This window comes from Acartia tonsa, chromosome 12, assembly GCF_053477335.1.
Source record: "Acartia tonsa isolate MP-2025a chromosome 12, ASM5347733v1, whole genome shotgun sequence".
In the NCBI taxonomy this organism is placed as follows: domain Eukaryota; kingdom Metazoa; phylum Arthropoda; class Copepoda; order Calanoida; family Acartiidae; genus Acartia; species Acartia tonsa.
In genome coordinates, this window is record NC_137271.1 from 1,162,337 (window position 1) to 1,179,370 (window position 17,034).

The 17,034-nt window shown below is 39.4% G+C and overlaps 3 long non-coding RNA genes across 3 annotated transcripts; all 3 read left to right on the forward strand.

Moving 5' to 3' along the window:
• Window positions 1-4,265: 4,265 nt before the first annotated feature.
• Window positions 4,266-14,688, forward strand: LOC145334504 (uncharacterized). The gene is made up of 3 exons (XR_013884840.1): window positions 4,266-4,422; window positions 4,946-5,025; window positions 14,552-14,688. It is a non-coding gene; the product is annotated as an uncharacterized LOC145334504 (long non-coding RNA).
• LOC145334506 (uncharacterized) lies at window positions 5,758-6,376 on the forward strand. The gene is made up of 2 exons (XR_013884842.1): window positions 5,758-6,039; window positions 6,338-6,376. It is a non-coding gene; the product is annotated as an uncharacterized LOC145334506 (long non-coding RNA).
• On the forward strand, window positions 12,670-13,924 carry LOC145334507 (uncharacterized). The gene is made up of 2 exons (XR_013884843.1): window positions 12,670-13,587; window positions 13,886-13,924. It is a non-coding gene; the product is annotated as an uncharacterized LOC145334507 (long non-coding RNA).
• Window positions 14,689-17,034: the final 2,346 nt, after the last annotated feature.

A 17,034-nucleotide genomic window follows, 5' to 3' on the forward strand; every position in this document is an offset into this window, starting at 1 on the left:
TAATAGCCTCTTACCTTAATTTATATAATCCTTACCTTAATATATATAACATAGTCCCTACATAGCCTCTCCATCGCCCCTAAATAGCCCCTTACCCTAATTTATATAACATAGCCCCTACATAGCCTCTCCATCGCCCCTTAATAGCTCCTTACCTTAATTTATATAACATAGCCCCTACATAGCCTCTCCATCGCCCCTTAATAGCCCCTTACCTTAATTTATATAACATAGCCTCTACATAGCCTCTCCATCGCCCCTTAATAGCCCCTTACCTTAATTTACATAACATAGCCCTACATAGCCTCTCCATCGCCCCTTAATAGCCCCTTACCTTAATTTATATAGCATAGCCCCTACATAGCCTCTCCATCGCCCCTTAATAGCCTCTTACCTTAATTTATATAATCCTTACCTTAATATATATAACATAGCCCCTACATAGCCTCTCCATCGCCCCTAAATAGCCCCTTACCCTAATTTATATAACATAGCCCCTACATAGCCTCTCCATCGCCCCTTAATATCCCCTTACCTTAATTATATAACATAGCTCCTACATAGCCTCCCCATCGCCCCTTAATAGCCCCTTACCCGAATTTATATAACATAGCCCCTAAATAGCCTCTCCATCGCCCCTTAATAGCCCCTTACCTTAATTTATATAACATAGCCCCTACATAGCCTCTCCATCGCCCCTTAATAGTCCTTTACCTTAATTTATATAACATAGCCCCTACATAGCCTCTCCATCGCCCCTTAATAGTCCTTTACCTTAATTTATATAACATAGCCCCTACATAGCCTCTCCATCGCCCCTTAATAGCCCCTTACCTTAATATATATAACATAGCCCCTACATAGCCTCTCCATCGCCCCTAAATAGCCCCTTACCCTAATTTATATAACATAGCCCCTACATAGCCTCTCCATCGCCCCTTAATAGCCCCTTACCTTAATTTATATAACATAGCCTCTACATAGCCTCTCCATCGCCCCTTAATAGCCCCTTACCTTAATTTATATAACATAGCCCTACATAGCCTCTCCATCGCCCCTTAATAGCCCCTTACCTTAATTTATATAGCATAGCCCCTACATAGCCTCTCCATCGCCCCTTAATAGCCTCTTACCTTAATTTATATAATCCTTACCTTAATATATATAACATAGTCCCTACATAGCCTCTCCATCGCCCCTAAATAGCCCCTTACCATAATTTATATAACATAGCCCCTACATAGCCTCTCCATCGCCCCTTAATAGCTCCTTACCTTAATTTATATAACATAGCCCCTACATAGCCTCTCCATTGCCCCTTAATAGCCCCTTACCTTAATTTATATAACATAGCCTCTACATAGCCTCTCCATCGCCCCTTAATAGCCCCTTACCTTAATTTATATAACATAGCCCTACATAGCCTCTCCATCGCCCCTTAATAGCCCCTTACCTTAATTTATATAGCATAGCCCCTACATAGCCTCTCCATCGCCCCTTAATAGCCTCTTACCTTAATTTATATAATCCTTACCTTAATATATATAACATAGCCCCTACATAGCCTCTCCATCGCCCCTAAATAGCCCCTTACCCTAATTTATATAACATAGCCCCTACATAGCCTCTCCATCGCCCCTTAATAGCCCCTTACCTTAATTTATATAACATAGCCTCTACATAGCCTCTCCATCGCCCCTTAATAGCCCCTTACCTTAATTTATATAACATAGCCCTACATAGCCTCTCCATCGCCCCTTAATAGCCCCTTACCTTAATTTATATAGCATAGCCCCTACATAGCCTCTCCATCGCCCCTTAATAGCCTCTTACCTTAATTTATATAATCCTTACCTTAATATATATAACATAGTCCCTACATAGCCTCTCCATCGCCCCTAAATAGCCCCTTACCCTAATTTATATAACATAGCCCCTACATAGCCTCTCCATCGCCCCTTAATAGCTCCTTACCTTAATTTATATAACATAGCCCCTACATAGCCTCTCCATCGCCCCTTAATAGCCCCTTACCTTAATTTATATAACATAGCCTCTACATAGCCTCTCCATCGCCCCTTAATAGCCCCTTACCTTAATTTACATAACATAGCCCTACATAGCCTCTCCATCGCCCCTTAATAGCCCCTTACCTTAATTTATATAGCATAGCCCCTACATAGCCTCTCCATCGCCCCTTAATAGCCTCTTACCTTAATTTATATAATCCTTACCTTAATATATATAACATAGCCCCTACATAGCCTCTCCATCGCCCCTAAATAGCCCCTTACCCTAATTTATATAACATAGCCCCTACATAGCCTCTCCATCGCCCCTTAATATCCCCTTACCTTAATTATATAACATAGCTCCTACATAGCCTCCCCATCGCCCCTTAATAGCCCCTTACCCGAATTTATATAACATAGCCCCTAAATAGCCTCTCCATCGCCCCTTAATAGCCCCTTACCTTAATTTATATAACATAGCCCCTACATAGCCTCTCCATCGCCCCTTAATAGTCCTTTACCTTAATTTATATAACATAGCCCCTACATAGCCTCTCCATCGCCCCTTAATAGCCCCTTACCTTAATTTATATAACATAGCCTCTACATAGCCTCTCCATCGCCCCTTAATAGCCCCTTACCTTAATTTATATAGCATAGCCCCTACATAGCCTCTCCATCGCCCCTTAATAGCCTCTTACCTTAATTTATATAATCCTTACCTTAATATATATAACATAGTCCCTACATAGCCTCTCCTTCGCCCCTAAATAGCCCCTTACCCTAATTTATATAACATAGCCCCTACATAGCCTCTCCATCGCCCCTTAATAGCTCCTTACCTTAATTTATATAACATAGCCCCTACATAGCCTCTCCATCGCCCCTTGCTCGCTCCTTCTCCAAATTTATATTACATTGTACTTTTATGGCCCCTACATCCCCTACATTGCTCCTCCATCGCCCCTTCATTGCTCCTCCAAATTTATATTACATTCCACTTAGATGACCCCTACATTGCCACTCAATCACCTCTCCATCGCCCCTCCATCGCCCCTCCATTGCTCCATCTCCAAATTTTTATTACATTGCAACTTGATGGCCCCTACATCGCTCCTCCATCACCCCTACATCGCTCCTTCTTCAAATTTCCATTTTAATGGTTTGTTAAGTAGTTAATATTTATTTTAGTTAGGTATATTTAAATCACTTCTTGGGGTTAGATTTTAAGGGATTTAATTTAGAATATCTACTTTACAACTAGGGTATTGCGTCAAAATCAACCACAAATTTAATGTTTTATAAGCAGGAGAGATCCAGTCAATTATATGAAATTTGGTATTTAATTATGTAAAAATAATAGTTATTTAAAGTCCACAAGATATTTAAAAGAAAAACAGTAAATTTTATTTTATTTACAAATTATGTTTATTCAAAGTAAAATTAGCAAAAAGAAAAATATTAAGTTGTCTATGGTCATAGAAATTAATCTAAAAATCGATGTATTATTTGTCTATGAAGTGTACACTTCGTTTAATTGTCGGGTCGGGTAGGCCGCTGCTAGCAGCTAGGAACTAAACTTTGAAGTAAACGTAAATTATAATCTGTGAAAAATCAACAAAAAACAACATAAATTAAAAAAAGTATTTTATTTTAAAATGTAATAAGAGAGGGTTCCGTAAAGGTTATGTGTTTTAAGTTAAAAACAGTAGTAGAACAATAAAAATTTATGTTAACTTTTTAAAAAAGATTTGTCTATAGTGATATCAATAAGAAATACACATATTTAGTGAATATTATCGTTCTACTACTATTTTTAAGCCTTAAAACAGACATCTTTACGGATTTTACCAAAAACCTACCCCTCTCATTAAAAATTTTGAAGTAAAGTGTATCAAAAACTTATCTATAATACAAAGTAGAACGATGTCTGTCCGTCTGTCTGTCCGTCTGTCCGTCTGTCCGTCTGTCTGTCCGTCTGAAGCTTAAGATCTCGGTAACCACTGAACCGAATGGGCTCTACTCTTCAGGGAATATACCTACTGGTCCTGTGGTGGTTTTAAGATATTTTCTTGAGGGGTGGGACACCCCTAACCCCCCCAAAAACAAAAAATCCCCGCCTTAGGGGAGACTTCAACGTCAAATAAGGTGGTATCGTACATAAAAAATTAAATTTAACAAACAAAAACATTTAAAGTGCCACTAGAGGCCTCTAGGGGCGTAGCCGCTAGTATCTACTAAAAGAATAAAGATCTATATATATATCTATTTCAGAATTGATAGTGAATTAGATGGTCTTATTTTAATCCAGGTTTCTCCACCAGCAATAAGTAGGAACCTTTTAGAACTAATCTCAAGTGGATTTCTCACGTCTATCCTGGGTCCAGCTCTGGCCAGTCAAACTGAACAGGTACTGGGTATCCCCGCATGGTTAGGTCCTCCCTCAGCTGTTTGGCATGAGGGAAAAAAATACTACCATTATTTATTTTCTCTTTATTAACCCTCCCACAAAATAGTTATAAACCTTCCCAGGACCTATGAGAAGCTTCCCTGTAAAGGAGAATCATACCGGTTAACCGGTTAGCGAGATCCTTCTGTACAGACAAACAGATAGACATCCTGTTACTTTATTATAAGGATAATGTATGGTTTCAGTGCTCAATAGAATTTATATTGATATTAAGTAAAGAAAGATCTTTTAAGTTTTAAAAAGACTGGATAAAACATTAAAGACTTTAGTATTTGCTGTTTATTTTTATTTTTTTGAGTAAAAGCAACAAAAATTTTGACAAATCTGCTGCTGAACGTAATGTCCTTTCAGTCCCAGAATAACGATTTATTAAAACGCTGCCACTTAACGAATAATATAGGCAAATATCCCCTTTTATAAAAAAAAATCTGATCTGCCTATTCATCCATCCATTGTATTTTAGGAAGCTGTAGCTTATACATCGTACCTGAATTTATTTATAACAGAAATTTCTGCTGAATCGCTTTCAACCCTTATTTTAAGGTAGGAATTTGCATTTGAAAGTAAAGCTTTTTACAATAAGTGTATGTCCTTTTGTACGCTTTTAATATTTGCCAGTCGATTACAAAAATACCATACATTTTAATATCTGAATTGATGTTAATTTACTGTTGTTTTTATCAAAATTGTTCTAAGATTGTATTTGTTGTGCTGCTTTAACATTTTATTGTACTTTTTTAATAGCGAAGCCACACTTTGATCACTTTTTCTGTCCGTCTGAATGTTAGTCAGTCCGTAACGCTATGAGGGAATTATGATTTTCTCAGATGCTATTTTTTTGTGAAGATTCTCTATACTAAGGAGCATTTACTAACTTTGTCCGTCGGTCTGTCAGTCATGCCACAAAATTAAAATAAATAAATGCGTGAGAAAGGTTTCATGATTTTTTCCAATGTTTTTCAATCCTTGATTTTTAAAAATGCCATTAAATCTTCTGGTCTGTATTCCCATCCACTATTTTTGTGTGCTTCGCTACTAATGGATGTTGTCATCCTTGCTACTAACTATTTTATATCTAAAACTGTACACATTTTCTACATGCTAAATTAGGTAGGTTTTTGTACACTACAGACTGACAGATAGATATTATGTTAAATAAGAAGGTTTTTGAAAGATTTTACCTGTTTGATTGCAAACAGGATATTGAATGACAAACAGACCAATCAACAACAAGGAAGCTGTTTATAGTGTCTATTAAATATGATGTCAAACAATACTGTCTTAACCTCTTTTCGAGGAAGCTTTGTGTTTATCAAGTTCGAAATTAAATTCCTTATCATTAAACCAAAAACAAAGCGCAAATGTCGTCTTTTAGGGCTTTCCTTTCAAAATGTGGCGCGGCATAGAGTGTTTGTTTATTTTGAAGCGCACGTTCTTTACTTTTGAATGAGATATGAGAGTGTGAAGATTGCGGAGAACAAAATTGGGCCTATCATTGGTCTCATTGTGTGCGAACGACCCTAGTATATCAGGGATTTGAAACCATAAGAGCTTCAGGTAGAATTTGTTAATTTGATTAAGAAGTATGGTGTATAAGACGATTATATGTAGTTTTAAAAAGGCTTTAGCCAGCTAAGCATGAAACTTAATTATGATTAATATATGTTTTAGTAATTTTTATGTGCCTTATTGTTGCATTTAACAATGATTTATTAAACCAAATAATTTTCCTTTAAAGCCAAAGTTTCCAAAGATTCTTTAACCATAAGAAAAGAAAAAGATTTTTTTAGTGCTCAAAGTTTTAAGATAACGAATAATATTTTATTCTGTTTATTAATTGATCTTGTAATTTCAGGTCTTTTGAAATAATTTCATCAATAAATCTATATTCAAACCTGCTGTTGAAACTTGATGGTTCCTGGTATTGGGGGTTTTGTATGTTCGCCAACTGATCTCGTGAACTTCCCGCTAATTCGGAAGTCCAAGCTCAACCAAAGTGTCATGGTTGAGACAATTTCAAAATATCTGATGAATAGGCGTTAGCATTCATCAAGAGATCAATAGCATCTAGTGAATTATTGATGCAATAAGCTGTGACAATTTTTCTGTGAAATAAGTACCTAGTGAATCAATATGCCACTAACCAAAAAGCAGAAAATTGAGCGAGCAATCGCTATTGGCAGTGAAAGGCTAGAAGTTTTTGATGAACAGTTAAAAGTGTTTTATGACAATCTAAAAGCCTGCCAAAGTTTTAGTTCATGTGAAGATGTGAATGTAAAATCAATTCGTGACATTTTTAGTGAGGTCAAGGACCAATCTGACCTAATAAAAAGTCTAAAACCTGCCGTGGAGACTAGTGAGCTGCGCGAGTTCAAGCGTGATTTGGATGAAGCTAGTGAGCAGAAAACTGTTGCAGATAAAGTTTATGCGTCGTTGGAGCAGTGTACAAAAATTCTGTACTGGCTGGACAATGATTCAGATGACGCGAGGTCAAGCACTGTCGCCAGGAACCTCGACGTCATTGAGAAGGTGAAGATGGACATGGGAGTGCTTAAAATTTCCGTGGAGTTGCGCCAAGAAGTACGTGATATGTACCGAAGGCTTAGAGAGATGGAACGTCGTTCATCCAACCTGGATGAGAGTGGGACACCTGCCATGCTCTCCAGAAGTATGTCTGCCGTGGATATTCGGAGTTCCAACCCGCAGTATGGGCGCTGGGACAACAGTTTGTTGCCGTCGTTCGATGGTACTGACACGGATTACCCAAACTTTAAACAGGTCTTTAAGGATCTATGCTCTGGTTATGGATTTGCTGACCAGAGGTTAAGTCTGATGTTGTGTATGGAGAAGGTGATAACCAACCCGGAACTACGCAAGCAAGTGTCAGCGATTAGAGATCACAATGAACAATGGGCGTTTCTTGACCAGATGTTTTTATCAAACACTCACCGGTTCATGAGGATTTTAACTAAGTTGAACAAGATGAAACCTGTGGATAAACCTGTGGACGTGGTTAGCGCAATTGCTACCTTCAAGAGCATGATGCAGGAGGTAGAAGCCATCGTTGGTTCTGCAGCTAAGGATTACAACCACCTAACTCTCATTCATATTTTTAAAGACAAGTGCCCTGAAAATTTGAGAGACAAAATTATGATGGAGCTAGGTAGCATGAACCAACCTAACATCCCGAAGATTGTTGAACTGCTGGAGAGGACCAGGGGTGCCATGTTGGCCGGTGATATGTCCTATGACAGTGGCGCCGGCAAGAGAAATCGTGACAGAGCTGCCGCCGCGCAAGTATCTGGCCGCAGCGACAATAAGAATGGAAAGGCTGGGAAGGACAAGGCTTCCAAGTGGAACAGTGCATGTCCTGTGGAGAGCTGCAAGGAGAAGCACCCGATTTTCCGTTGCCTCACGTTTAAGAAGATGGATGTGGTTGACCGAAAGAAAATTGTCCAGCAGAAGAAGTTATGTGAACTCTGTTTGTGCGACGGCCATACTGCTGACAAGTGTAATAAATCTGAGAAGCTTGGTGTTTGTGGTACTAATAATTGCGACAGATACCATTCCAGGTTACTCCATGAGGCTAGTGCTGGTGTGAATACAGTCTACAAGTCAAGTTCTGCACCCAGCCCCTGTACCTTCTTACTTCAGTTAGTTCCTGTTGTAGCACCTGGCGGCGGCACCTGCCACGCCACGGTAATGTTTGACTCCGGGGCAAATTTGCCACTTGTGTCTGAGAAGTTATCCAACAAGTTGAAGCTGAAATCTACTGGCAGATATACAACTATTTCTGTAGCTGATGGCAGTGAGTCTTCCTGCCGCAATGTTGTGTTTTATTTGAAGGATAGGGACGGCAATCTGAGGGAGTTTGAGGCAGCTGTCATGCCTACCCTCGGCGGGGCCAACGAGATGCGCTCGGTCCACCCCGAAACTGCCGCCGAGATATTTAAAATGCCGCCAGAAAGGTTTACATATATTAGTGGAGGCTTAGATATCATCATTGGAAATACACATCCTGACGTGTTTCCTTCAACCTACCAGAAAGTGGGCCAGTCTATGTTGTGGCGAACCATTTTTGGTAGTGGTTTTATCTGTACGAGTGCTGATGGTGGAGCTGGAGATCAAAAGTCGGCTTATAAGGCTGTCAGTGTCAGTGGAGGCACCTTGCCAGACTTTCTGACGTCTGAATCGTTTGGCATACAGCCGCAGGCACTTTGTCCAGGATGTACTGCTTGTCAAGAGTGCAAGGCTATGGCCGACGGCACTACCTGGGACCAGCGTGAGAGGCAGAGGATAATTGAGGCAGGTTTAACCCTAGACTTGCAGTCCAACAAGTGGACAGGTCAATATGCTTATATTGAAGATCCTCACACTTTACCCTACAATGAAAGTTTAGCCCGCAAAATTGCTGAAAAGGATCGTGCCAGGATGGTCAAGGAAGGTACCTATGGAATGTATGTGGAGGTATTCAACGACGCCATAAGAAGAGGCGTTTTCCAAAAAGCCACGCCTGAAGAGTTGCAGTATGAAGGACCTAAGTCTTGTTCATCAATAGTGGTTGCTTTCAAGGAGGATTCAAGTTCCACACCTATGCGATTGTGTGCAAATAGTTCTCTGACGTTCAAGGGTACCAGTTTTAATAACATAATGCTGGGAGGCCCGCCGCCAATGCAGAAGATATTTTATCATTTGATGCTTTTCCGCGGTTACAAGGTTGGTATAACCGCGGATATCTCCAAGTTTTATAACTCCATCCTGGCCACAGAGTTCGACAGCCAGATGAAGAGAGTTTTATTTTCCCCGACGCCAGATGGTCCACTTGAAATTTACCTGACCAAAGTTGTAAATTTCGGCGAGTTAGCTGCGGGAAATTTGGCAGTTACAGCCCTGAAGTTGACGTCCCGCCTGTTCGGCGGAAAGAGTGAAGCAGAGGTCAAGGAGATGTATGGAGAGGGACAAATAAATGGTAGTGAAATTGTTGCCAAACCTGAATTATGGAAGGAGCCACAAATACCTACCTACCCTGATGAGGAATTCAAGTTACCTCAGATTCCAGTTGCAGTCAAGCTTGAGAAGCACAGCTTCATAGATGACGTTACTTCGGGAGCAGGATCGAAGCCAGAAGCCAAGGAGATGATGAAAGAGGCCGACAGGATTATCGGTAAAGGTAGTTTTTCCTTCAAACAAGTCATTTATTCTGGAGATGATTGCCAGCATACCAAGGTTCTCGGGCTGATATGGAAGCCAGCCACCGATGTGTTGTCCATCGCCACAAGAGTCAACCAAGATGGTAAAGTCAAGGGAAGGAAGGTGAAAGAGGATGCTGATTTGTACAACCTCCAGGACGCCTTGGACGAGAATCTGACAAAGAAGATGGTCCATAGGTTCGCCGCCCAAACCTTCGACCCGATCGGGCTTTGCAGCCCTATTCTGTTGAGAATTAAACTTGTCCTGCGGAAAACCTGTTTGCTGAATTTGGGCTGGCAAGATTTCATTCCAAAAAGTCTACGGGATGAACTTGTTCAGTCGCTGGAGGACAGAGCTGAGGTCGCTAAATTGGAGTTTGACCGTTGTGTGGTTCCGGATGAACCAACTGGCCTTCCATCCTTGATGATGTTTTCGGATGGGTCATCAGAGGCTTATGCAAGTAATGCATATTTGAGGTGGCCAACTAGACAAGGATTTGAAACGTTTCTGCTAGCCACCAAGTCAAGAGTTGCGCCGGTCAAGTGTGAATCAATTCCACGCCTTGAGTTGATGGGGTGCCAGATGTCCACAAGGTTGGCAAAGTCCGTCAGAGATGCCCTGCCCTTTGATATTATCAGAGTGATGTATTTTACTGATTCATCGTGTGTTTTATCACAAATAGTTTCCAACAGTGCTATGTTGAACACATTTAATTCTCATCGTATTGGAGAAATTCAATCTGCAACCAACAAGGATGACTGGAGGTGGGTCCCGGGGACGCAAAACGTTGCAGATTTGGGCACCAGAAGCACCTGCAAAGTATCAGATTTGGGACCAGGTTCCAGGTACAGATTGGGCCCAGAATGGTTGCGCCAGGATGAAAGTGCGTGGCCGGTGAAAACTGCCGAAGAAGTCAAGCAAGTTTTACCCCCAGAGGAGTTGAATACCAAAATGGTTAAGTTATGTTCAATGAAAGTTGCCGGAGAAGCCGCTGAAGATGTCTTTAGGTTTAAGCACAGGAGATCATTTGGACAGGCCAAACGTATTATGGCAGCTGTCCTGCAAGTTGCGAACACCTGGTTGAAGAAGCTAAAGAGCAGACAAGAAGGTAAGACTACAGCCGCTGGTAGTCATGTAGCAGCCACAGATTCTGTGTACAAGCCGTCTTTGTACAATTTTATGGCGGCGGCGGAACTTTTCATTGTGTCACGAAGCCAAGAGGATGAGTGGATAAATGACGCTAAAGGCAATTATGCGTCATTAAATCCATTAGTGCATGAAGTATCATTGACCTGGCCTGTCGTTGGTCCCGGTGGAAAGTATGTGACCAGGGAGATGAGGATTCTTAAGATGGTTGGTCGTGGACAGCCAGTCATTGACGCCATTACTGGCGGCCGTAAAATGATATTTGAAGACATGCCAGGTTTAATAATTTTGGAGCCTGGTAATTGGTTAGCTGCTGTTTTTATGAGAGAAGCGCATGTTGAGCTTCACTCTGGTGTCCGTGGAACTTTAGCTGAGAGCCGCCGTTGGTGCTGGATTGTGAAGGCAAGGAGGTTGGCCATCATGGAAGTGAAGAAGTGTTGGCCCTGCAGTGTTGAGAGGGCTAAGGAATGTCGTGCTACCATGAAGGAGGTGTTACCTGACAAGTTGGTCCCGAGCAGGCCTTTTGAAGCTGTGCAAGTCGACCTGATGGGTCCGCTGGTTACGAGGAGAGCTGCCGCCAAAACGAGGAGTCAGACAGCAACGAAGAAGGTGTGGGTGTTCGTGGTGGTCTGCAGATTCTCAGGGGCGTTGTGGTTAGATGCCTTGGAAAAGTATGATACCAGCAGTATCCTGTTGTCCCTGCGCAAGTTGGAAGCTGTTCATTGTCTGCCGAAGATCATAGTAAGCGACATGGGCACACAATTATCCGGTGCTCGCAAGGTTTTAGAGCAGAAGTTGGGCAGCCAGGTAGAGTTTTCTTGGTCTCAGATCCCGGCCCGAGCCCACCATTATATTGGGCAGGCTGAGAAAATGGTGGGATTAACCAAGAGATTGCTGTCCAAGAAGTTGGTGAATAGTTCTGTTAATTTCAACGAGCTCCTGGTGCTGTTGGCGGAGGTCAGCAAAATTATGAATAGCAGACCACTGACGATTGAAGCTGCAAACGACGTGGAGAATTGGCGGCTGATTACCCCTGGCCAGCTGCTGGGAAATGTTGACCGCCAGCCGTTGTGCAATGTGGCGATGAAACCGGAGGACCAAATTTCCTCCAGGTTGAAGTTGTTGGAAGATTTATCTGCCCAGTTTTGGACTGCCTACCGCCAGGAGATCCTACCGAAGATATTACGGATGTCCAAGTGGAAGGATGAGATGGCAGAGCCACTAGCTGATGGAGATGTAGTTCTGGTTACGAGTACCAATCCGCTGATGAGATGTTTGAGGATGGGCCGAGTGACGAGAATTGAGGATGGAAGAAAGACGGCAAGAGTCTTGTTCAGACTGACAGATAAATCTCCCCTAGAAGAACATGCTGTATCAGTCAGGCAGTTGTTAAAAATTATGATTAATAATTGATTTTTATTTTATGGAAATTGAGATTTTTTTTAGTAAAAAGCCACATTTTTCATATGCCTATTTTTATGCCTAAAATAAGAATCAAATGAAATGCAATTAAATATTCTTCTATTTCATATGCTCAAATTTAATTTTATTGAGTTTAATTTCTTTTCAAAAGTACAATTCATTTTAAAACTTACCTGAAAAGTTTAACAAAAAGGAATAAATGTGTCGAGGTTGCGTGATTCGATATTTATTCTATGAGAAAAAATCAAGTATTTTTTAGCAGATTTTTTTTAAAATTATATATGAATTTCAATCAAGTAAAACATTTTTATTCAGATCAAGGAATGATTGAAAATTCATATTTAAAGTTTTTTTTTTACAAAGAAAAAATTGGTATTTTTTTTATAATTCCGATGAAAATTCTAACGAGGATGTTATTATTTTGCTATTCTTTAAGTATTAAAAAGTTTTATTTGTTGATTAAGATATTACAGTTCTTATTCATTAGGTTTGAAAAACTTTCTGCCCAAGGATTTTGAAAAATTTTTTCTTACTACTCTTTTTGATGCTTAACAAATTTAGTTTTAAGTACCTATAAATCTTAATTTTCTTGTCTAAGATTTATTTCGTTTTATTTTTACCATTATTGTTTACATTTACATTTCAACCTGATTTCGTAGGTACTTATTGATTTATTAATAATGATTTATTACCTATTGATTATGAAATGATTATTATTTAGTATAGTTGTTATATTACAACATCATGATTAATAGGATTATCCATTTTAGGATTGTGTATGTGATCTTGTGATTGTCATGTGCATGGAATGTTGTATGGTACAAACCAATCCCCATCCTTCTATCCTAAATGTGAGGTATTATGAGTCCTAGTGAGGAGTATAATATTGTGTATGCATTTCACGGGGTTTCATTTAGTTAGGAGCAAAATTGTCACGTTTTCGGGATGTGGCCATTCTCATGTGATTATGGTGAGTTGAGTTTAGTGAGAAATGTTGCTAGTGCTCAGCGCGAAAAAAAACCTTGAATCTCGTTAAGGAAGTTAATTTGACTTTCAAACGGGGGGTGTGTCTTAACCTCTTTTCGAGGAAGCTTTGTGTTTATCAAGTTCGAAATTAAATTCCTTATCATTAAACCAAAAACAAAGCGCAAATGTCGTCTTTTAGGGCTTTCCTTTCAAAATGTGGCGCGGCATAGAGTGTTTGTTTATTTTGAAGCGCACGTTCTTTACTTTTGAATGAGATATGAGAGTGTGAAGATTGCGGAGAACAAAATTGGGCCTATCATTGGTCTCATTGTGTGCGAACGACCCTAGTATATCAGGGATTTGAAACCATAAGAGCTTCAGGTAGAATTTGTTAATTTGATTAAGAAGTATGGTGTATAAGACGATTATATGTAGTTTTAAAAAGGCTTTAGCCAGCTAAGCATGAAACTTAATTATGATTAATATATGTTTTAGTAATTTTTATGTGCCTTATTGTTGCATTTAACAATGATTTATTAAACCAAATAATTTTCCTTTAAAGCCAAAGTTTCCAAAGATTCTTTAACCATAAGAAAAGAAAAAGATTTTTTTAGTGCTCAAAGTTTTAAGATAACGAATAATATTTTATTCTGTTTATTAATTGATCTTGTAATTTCAGGTCTTTTGAAATAATTTCATCAATAAATCTATATTCAAACCTGCTGTTGAAACTTGATGGTTCCTGGTATTGGGGGTTTTGTATGTTCGCCAACTGATCTCGTGAACTTCCCGCTAATTCGGAAGTCCAAGCTCAACCAAAGTGTCATGGTTGAGACAAATACAAATGACTAATGATAGGCCAATAAACATACTAAATTACCAATACAAATTTTAATTAACCAATGGTAGGCCAGTATGACGTCATTTTTATATGCACTATAAAAAGCTTCAAGAACAAGAAAGGAATGCTATTTTAATCTTTTTAAATCGTGTAGTGATATTGTTACTTCAGAGTTTCCCTATGTTACGTATTAATACACGATTTTGTCAACGGATGTTTTGGTTGCTTATGACCTAAAATACCAAAGTTAAATCATTTTCTATTGAAAAATAAATTATAAACTTGTAGATATGTCAAATATATAAATTCATTTATCGTATTTATTCGAAACCGATTAATATCCGGTGGATTAGAACCGGTTCTCATCCATTCGAAAAAACTATATATTTAGCTTCGTATTATATCCAGTTTTCTACGGATATCAAAACTGGTTTTAATCTTATAAGTGTACAGCGGAAAGCTGTTTATAATACGATGTGAGAAATAAATATTAATTTACTCTAGATGGCGTTCACATTCCCGGAAGCCCATTCTCCATCAAGGTCGGGGATGACCGGGTCCGCGTTGATGGCAGTGTCAGAGTCCTGGGCAACGGTGTTGACTGGGTGACCTTCAGTGAAGTTGGGGCTGGCACTTTGTCGGTCACTGTGGACGGTCCTTCGAAGGTAAGGTTTCAGCATATACAACAACAGCAGACTTTGGTACAGACAGACAAACAGACAGATATACACATATCCTGTAACTTTATTATAAAGATGAAATATTCCTGTTGTGTACACGCACACTGTCACAAATTCTTTATTTGATCAATTCTGAGCTCTTTAAAGTTGAATAGGTACCTAAAAACTCTTTTTCAAAAATATAACTTTGTAAAACTTGTTTGAAAATAGTATTACAATCCAACTTTGTCTGTCAGGTGATCTGGACCCAACCTTTTAAATTCATTGGTTCTCTACATTTAACAGCTTCATTAACTTCTTGGTAAGTTTTTTTTTTATAGATTTTGGATTTTTTTTGTAAAAGCGAAGCTTTTCTATAAATAGGGTCTAACCGAACGACCATCTTTGAGAGTGCTCTTTTCGTTAAGGGGGGGTTTTTTAATGACATCTAACCGTGAGCAAAATGGTCTAAATATTGAGCTAGACCCTTCAAACTTGGTATATAAGCCTAGTCCTATAGGTATTACATCTAAATGGCAAAAAAATCCAAAAATTTTTATTTTTAGGTTAGGTTAGGAAAGAAAAACCCTGCGGAAATGGGGTTTTTGGACTTTTTTAGGTCTATTTTGAAGTAGAAACTTAACTTAAAGTGTTCTTTCTTTGGGTATTAACTTAAATACACTGTATCTTTTCATATGGACATTATTTAGGATGATTCAGCAAGTCGGGGACCGACCCAAGGGGGCTATGGGGGTGGCCCGCAGGGGTTAAGTACATTTTCCCCAATATATATGTTGTAATACATCGAATTATAGGTTTTTTAGGTCAAGGAACTCAAATTCAGAGCTAAAATAAGCATTAGACTAATCTGAAGTTAGCCCTAGCGGGCTAGGTTGTTGGCCCGCAGGGGTTAAGCGCATTTTCCCCAATATATATGTTGTGATACATCAAATTATAGGTTTTTTAGGTCAAGGAACTCAAATTCAGAGCTAAAATAAGCATAAGACTAATCTGAAGCTAGCCCCAGCGGGCTAGGTCAATGAACCGCAGGGGTTAAATGCATTATTTTCCAATATATATCTTGTTATATATTAAAATATAGGTTTTTAAGGTCAAGAAACTCAAATTCAAAGCTAAAATTGGCATAAAAAATACCTGAAGCTAACACCGCGGGCTAGGTAGATTTTCCGCAGGGCTTATGTGCACTTTACCTAACTTAACCTGGAAACTTACTTATTCTTTATGTTTTTTTCCTTGAATAAACTGTGTCTATTAATGAGGACATTATATTAGATAATCCAGCATGTTGGGGTCCGACCCCTGCGGGCTAGGTGGGTGGCCCATAGGGGTGTAGTGCATTTTTAGGTTAAGAAACTCAAATTCAGAGCTATTTTAGTTATTTGACTGACCTAAGGCTAACCCCCGCGGGTTAGGTGGGTGGCCTGCAGGGGTTATTTTCCCAAATTATGTGTTGTTAAATAGGTTAGGTTAGGTTGGGTAAAATTCATTAAAGACTTGCAGGCAACCCACCTAGCCCACTGGGGCTAGCTTCAGATTAGTCTGATGCTTATATTTGCTGTAAATTTGAGTTTTTTGACCTAAAAACCTATAATTTGATGTATGACAACACATACTTAAAAAAATGCATTTAACCCCTGCGGGCCACCCACCTAGCCCGCTGGGGTCGGTCTTCGACTTGCTGGATCATCTGAAATAAGGTCCTCATGAATGGACAGTTTATTCAAGAAAAAAACCTAAAAAAATATTAAATGTAAGTTTCTAGGTTAGGTTAGGTAAAATGCACTTAAGCCTTGTGGGCAACCCACCTAGCCCGCTGGGGTTAGCTTCAGATTAGTCTAATGCTTATTCTAATTTGAGTTACTTGACCTAAAAAACCTATAATTTGATGTATGACAACGCATACTTTAAAAAAAATGCATTTAACCCCTGCGGGCCACCCACCTAGCCCGCTGGGGTCGGTCTTCGACTTGCTGGATCATCTGAAATAAGGTCCTCATGAATTGACAGTTTATTCAAGAAAAAAACCTAAAAAAAATATTAAATGTAAGTTTCTAGGTTAGGTTAGGTAAAATACACTTAAGCCCTGTGGGCAACCCACCTAGCCCGCTGGGGTTAGCTTCAGATTATTCTAATGCTTATTTAAGCTCTGAATTTGAGTTCTTTGACCTAAAAAACCTATAATTTGATGTATAACAATATATATATTGGGGAAAATGCACTTAACCCCGGCGGGCCACCCACCTAGCCCCCTGGGGTCGGTCCCCGACTTACAGAATCATCTTAAATAATGTCCTTATAAATGGACAC